Below are 6924 nucleotides of genomic sequence, written 5' to 3' on the forward strand. Positions count from 1 at the left end.
GCACACGAAAAACTCTTAAGGAGAAAAAAAATGTAGAATGAGAAATACAATTCATGGATGTGTTATATTTGCAACTATTTGTAAAATACTGCCAGCGATGATTAAAGATTTAACCAAAGGTACCAAGATCTGCTTGGAAGATTAGTGAAGGGCAAGTGTGTGGGGAAGGGAAGAAAGGTGAAGATCGAAGTCCCTTCCCACAGACAGAGGCACCCACTGCCTCCAAATGGGAGCTCTGGACTTGGGAACTTGAGTTCCCTGTTCCCTGGCAGGTCCGTGTAGAGATGGCTCATCACATCTAGTTTCCATGTGATTTGGCCAACAGTCAGGCCAGGTAGGAGACCAGAGGGGTAGGAGAGAATAGGTCACTTCTGCCCCATGGTCATATAAGAATGCTCTAGAATGTTCCCACCCACCCCCACCCCCTGCTCCAGTAACCATTCTGGCTCCTTACCCTACACCTCCATGATGTGGACCTGGCTACCCCGATGCTCTCTTTCTGATTTTATATCATGAGCAACGTTGTCAATTAACTTCCTGAAGATAACATCCTCACTGTTACCTTTTCTCTTCAGGGTGTTGTTTCCCGGTTTTCTTCCCTTAGTTTCCTTAACCCAGTTGGAGTTGAGAGCCCCTAGTGGCTTTCCAACAAAACCCCTCTGACTTAGGTTGGCCTGTCCCCTCCCTGTGCCGATAGCCATGAGGTCTAATTGAAGCCATTCTGTCCCCAGGCAAGGGATACTGTGTAGGCATCCATATGCCAACTGTATGTGGTTTAGTCATTTGTGTATCCCCTGGGGCCTGTTTCCTACCAGAAACCCAATTAAAGGCGGTTAGGCAAATGCATTTCCGCCATTACCAACTCTGTCTGTCTTCCCATAATCAAGGGAAACCTCCACTCCTGGTTTCTCCTAGAAATTGATTTTCCAAAAACTGTTTCTTAGATGAAAATAACACCGCATGAGGGATTGGTAAAGCATTTAAAGGCCAGTGAACAGCGTCTGAAGGAGAAAAGGGACAAAACATTGTCATCTAGAATCAATTAATGGCCTCTGGGACATGGCATTTGTCAAAACAATCTCCAGAATAAAGTAAAAGGATGCCTCTTAAGGTTCTGAGGTAGAATTCAGAGAGAGAAAATACCCTGAAGGAATAACATCGAAATGCACCCTCTTAAACTCTGTGACAGAAATGGGATTAAGGCTTCACAATTGTCCTTGGAAGTCTCTAGAAAGATAGCAGAGGGTTAATGAAGACTGCCCTGGTGCTAATGAGACATCAGAGAGGGGAGTGAGCAGCTGGTCACACCAAACGCAGAGAAATGAGCAGTTTTGATCCACATCCTCCACCAGCCCAGGTTCACAAGGGATCACTCAGAACCTTAGGCCATCGATTTGCAGAAACAAACCGCCGAGGGCCAGGCTGGAGAAATCCAAACCCAGGGTTACAAAGATGGGACAATGACAGCGTCATCGTATAATGTGAATGTTTAAGGGCTGGAGAGAGATGGCCCAGTGGGTAAAGGTACTTGTCAAATCTGACGGCTTAAATTTAATCCCTCAGATTCACATAGTGGAAAAAAAGAGATGGAGAAGTGACCGTGGCAAGTTGCCCTCTGACCTCAACATGCACACCTTGGTACACACACACACACTCTCTCTCTCTCTCTCTCTCTCTCTCTCACACACACACACACACACTCACACACACACACACACAAATAGGTGTAATAAAATATAAATAAAGTAAGCATTTAGTATTATTAAGACTAAGGTCACTAATTTATGGGAGTAATCACTTGGATTACTTGAAGATTACTTAAATAAAAGCAACCACAAATGCAGAAATCTAGAGATAACCTCAGAGGGAACCTTTCTGGTCTTCACAGTCTTTGATTCCTACCTAACGTAGAACAAATAAACCCTCTTCTTTGTTCTGCTACAGATACAGATACCGATTTTTATTAAATATCACTAAAATTAAATTTTGAACCATGCTCAGACAAAACATTGCTTTGGGATATTAATAATTGTCAGAATACCCGAGAACATCCTACCTACTGATAACACACAAAGGAATGACATAGACAATTTATCCTAAGTGGAGTTTTAGTGTTCAAACACGATGCCTGGACAAAGAATTAACGTCACACCCATCCCTCCCCTGGACGCCATTCGAGGACCAGATGCAGTGAGAAAGCGGTGATTCCTTCACACACATACTCAGGACATTGTAATTGCAAATGCTTACTCTTCTTTTTAAACGTGTACTTATTTATTGTGTGTATTTGTTTTTCATGCTGGGTGTTATTCTTTTGGTCTGGTCACTTTAAGGGCAAGCCATGCCCACTCCCAGCCACTTCTGACCTCTCCATCGCCATCTTAACCCTTGCCTTCTGTCCCCCTCTCTTGGCGTGTGCACATGTGTCTCCTCTATGTCTGTCTCCATGTCTTTCTTTCTCTCCCTCTTCTTTAAGTAATAAATGTTTACCTTTATGTTTAGCCTTACGTCTATTTACTATGTCCTGTAAGTCTTTTATCCGCCCCACCCGGCCGCCTGACTCTCCCGGTCGCCTGTCCGGAATGAGCCCGCTGCTGCTCACTGCAAGGAACCTGTACGGCTCTAGCCGTCTCTGCCTGGACTGTGGCTCCAGTCACCCCATTATACATTATATTTTTTAAGAACAAAACTGGGATTAAAGGCATGTGTCATCATCCAATGTCTCTCTCTCTCTCTCTCTCTCTCTCTCTGTGTGTGTGTGTGTGTGTGTGTGTGTGTGTGTGTGTATAGATGTCATAATGCATGTGTTAGAAGTCAGAGAACAACTTGTAGGAATCAGTTGTTTCCTCTCACTTTGTGAACTCAGGGGTCAAACTCAAGCTGTCAAGCTTGTGTGGCAAGCGCCTTTACCTGCTGAGTTGTTGCTCCAGTCCTGCACCTGGCATTTTGGAAAGGGTCTCCACATCTACCATAAAAGTCTCATAATGGCATTCAATGTCTGTTACTAATAACTATACACCCCAAGTGCAGAAAGCAAAGCCCAGAGCAGTCGGGTGAGTACAAGCCCTGTGAGGACTGCGCTGTGGGCAGCTGGTGGTCCTCCAAGTCCAGCAGACAGTAGGGACAATGGCCTCTTTGAGGCTAATCTGAGAGACAGGTGAACCATGGCTGCCAGTCTTCAGCAGGTACAGGTTGAGGTGAGTCAGCACTGGTGGGGACAGGGATCCTGATCCTCTCTACCCTTCACTCAGATGACTCAGTCTCAGTCAGTCTCTGGCTAACACGGAAGGACAAGGCTCTGATGTCCTTCCTAACCCCAGAGCCTCCATGAAGAGCTGTGCCAGCAAAAAAGGCAGAGACCCACTCTCCCCAGGTCCCAGTCTTCCTGCCTGGTCTTCCCTGATCAGGCCCAGGAAACAGGAACTAAGTAAAAGAAGATTGCCGGAACTGCTAATTCTTCTGTAAATTGCAAACCCATCCTATCCCACCTAAAGCTGTTGTGGGATGTTTGATCGTACTGTGACACTCCGAGACAGTTAATAAAGTTAACCTTGAACCAGGGGCAGAGCCAGCGACTAGTCGGCCAGAATTAGCCATAGAAAAGCCAGAAATTTGGATAGAGAAGACAAAAAAGGAAGGAAAGGGCGGAGCTGGAATTTGATGCATCTTTTGGCTTTAGAAATAAAGAGTCTGCATCTCCAGCCAAAAAGCAAGGTCAGCTGGTTGCTTCTCAGCTTCTCTGATCTAGTGGATTTTCAGCCCCGTGTCTGACTTCTGAGTTTTGTTGCTAAATAGAACAATAGAGACTTAGTTTAAACCTTCATATTGAGGCCACAGCAGAGCAGGCCAAAGAACCTGAAGACTCTCCAGGCCTCAGCCTGAGTAGCTGGTGGGACACTGACTGGGAGGAGGGGGTATGAGGCAGCAGATGATAATTAAAATATTAGTAGATTCATGTGCAGTCACCAGGCTAACAGAAAAACATCACAAAGCAGACCAAACACTCTACCAGGTACTCCATGGAGCCTGCTAACCCCAAACATCTCATTAATTTAATAATGGTGACTACTGGCTAGTTTAAGTTGACTTGACACAAGCTAAGGTGATCAGGGAAGAGGGAGCCTCAATTGAGAAAATGCTTTCATAAGATAGGACCCTAGGCAAGCCTGTAGGACATTTTCTCAGTTAGTGATTGATACAAGAGGGCCCAGTCCATTATGGTTGGGGCCACCCCTAGGCTAGTGGTCCTGGGTTCTATAAGAAAGCAGACTGAGCAAGCTGTGGGGAGCAACCCAGAAAGAAACACCCCTCCACGGCTAAATGAATTAAACTAAAAGTACATTCTGGCTGGGTAGTGGTGGTGCACTCCTTTAATCCCAGCACTTGGGATGCAGAGGTAAAAGGATCTCTGTGATTTCAAGGCCAGCCTGGTCTACAAGAACGAGTTCCAGAACAGGTTCCAAAGGTACAGAGAAATGCTGTCTCAAAAAACAAACAAACAAAAAAAAAACACGCACAAAAAGAAAGTTAAGAAAAAAAGAACATTCTAAAAAATTTCTGTTTTTTTAAAGTTTTAATACACCTTTAAAGATTATTTTATGTTAATGGATGTTTTGCCTGTGTTATGTGCACCATGTGTGTGCAGTGCCCAGGAAGGCCAGAAGAGGGCAGTAGATCCCCAGGATCTGGAATTCCAGACAGTTGTGAGCCATTGTGTGGGTGCTAGGAATTGACCAGGAGTACTTTAGACTATCAGCTAGTACTCTAATCACCAGGCCATCTTTCCAGCCCCCTGCTTTTTGTGAAAAATTTAAACATTATATTAATCCGCCTTTTGTCATTGTTACAAAATACCCAAACAGGCTGGGCAGTGGTGGCTCATGCCTTTAATCCCAGTACCCAGCACTCGGGAGGCAGAGGCAAGTGGATCTCTGTGAGGCCAGCCTGGTCTACAAGAGCTAGTTCCAGGACAGGCCCCATAGGTAAACCCTGTCTCAAAAAAAACAAAACAAAACAAAACAAAACAAAACAAAACAAAACAAAGACCCAAACAAAAAGCAAAGCAGCCCAAGAGAACCAGAGGGTGGCTGGGGACAAAGTATACCAGAACAGGACTATCAAGGGGGTATACTCTTTCAGGGTACTCTCCCTCCCCTCCCCATTCTATGACTTATTTCCTCCAACAGGCACCACCTCCTAGTTTCTACCACTTCCCAATCAAGCCATCAAACTATGAATCCCTCAATGGAATAACTATTTTATTAAGTCAAAGCCCCCTTGGTCCAACCACTTGTTAAGACAGGTCTCAAGGATAGCCTTAAACTCCTGATCTTTCTTCCTCCACCTTGGTAGTACTGGGATCATAGATGTGCACCACCAGGCACTTCTCAGAAAGCGGAATGCTCAAATTTTTTTTTTGAAAGATTGGGACAAGTTGAAAGAACAGAACACAGAGGTCAGCCTGGAGGTACTGCCACTGGCCAGGTCTGGGACAGGTTGAGTATCAAAGTAAAGTAATAGCAGGGATGAATTGCAAACCCTTGAATCAAATTGGGACCTGTGAGCTATATTGATGATGAACAGATGGATGGGTAGGTGGTAGATAAAACTACAAAGCTTCTTGAGGGAAGGGCCTGGCTATTAGTAAAATGAGTGATGGACATAGAAATGCATTACTTGTACCATCTGAGAGGTGGTTGGTCCAGGGAGGAACTTTTCTCACTGTGCCTGAGACTAGTGAGTAGAAGTTTGCTGAAGAACTGACTATCCATGCAACCACGAATATTGCCCAAAAATTTTTACTAACTTGCAGACGGAAAAGGAATAATAATGGCGAATCAATCCCACACCAGTTAGGTTTTAAAGGGGATATTTATTTTGGGGGGTAAAACTTACATATACACAAACCATCAGGAAAGGAGCCTGGTCACTGGAGCAGGAGCCAGAACCAAGCACTGGAACCAGAGCCGAGGCTTGCCGCTCTTCTTTTAAAGAGAAATATACCACGCCCCAGTGGGCTGGTATTTCAGCGGCTATTGGCTGACGGAGCGGAAGGCGCTCCTGCAGCACTGTGGGCTCATGCTTCAGCGACTATTGACTGAAGCAGCGGAAGGTACTCCCACAGCAGAATAATATGACGGAAAAATCTGGCAGACAATAAAAGCACATACGGTGTATATAAATTCACACAGGTACACACATACATGTAAACCATGCATCTTTTAAGAAATTATTAACCAAGCGTAGTGATGTGCACCTATAATCCTAACATTAGTGAGGTCATGGCAGACAGATCTCAGGTTTAAGGCCAGGCTAGGCTACATATTGAGACCCTATCTCAAGTACACTAAACATTATTATGCTGGTAATGTATGTGTTAGGTGTCATTCTGTGACATGCTTTCTTCATAAGGACTAATTGCCCACAGCTATCTTTTCATCCTTCAATAATTATATGCCCAGCTCTAGGCGGGTTCCTAGCCACCTGCCTAACAGCTCCTTTCCCAGCCTTCCTTGTATGTGGGTGTGGACATGTATCTGAACTCTGGCCAATAGAATGTGAGCAAAAATGATAATGCCATTTCTAGGTCATCCCTGTAAAAGGAATGTTTTGTGTTCTCTTTGCTTTCTCTTTCCTTACTGATCAGCATGCAAACGTGATGACAAGAGCCAGCGCAGCCACCTTGAGGCTCAGAAATGAAGCCACATGACAGAGACAATGCACCAGCTTTGGACTATCTTTGTGAGAGAAAAATTAAAAACTGTTTTGTCTAATCACCAGATATAGGGGATACTTTGGCTATATTCTAAATAATATTTCATGTCACTACTTTCATTTTACCAATACATATTTATGTATTTGTTTCAATTTTTATTTTTTAAGAATTATTTTATTTATTATATTTACAGTGTTCTGTCTGCTTGT

The sequence above is a fragment of the Myodes glareolus genome, chromosome 25 (genome assembly GCF_982192425.1).
Source record: "Myodes glareolus chromosome 25, mMyoGla1.1, whole genome shotgun sequence".
Classification (NCBI taxonomy): domain Eukaryota; kingdom Metazoa; phylum Chordata; class Mammalia; order Rodentia; family Cricetidae; genus Myodes; species Myodes glareolus.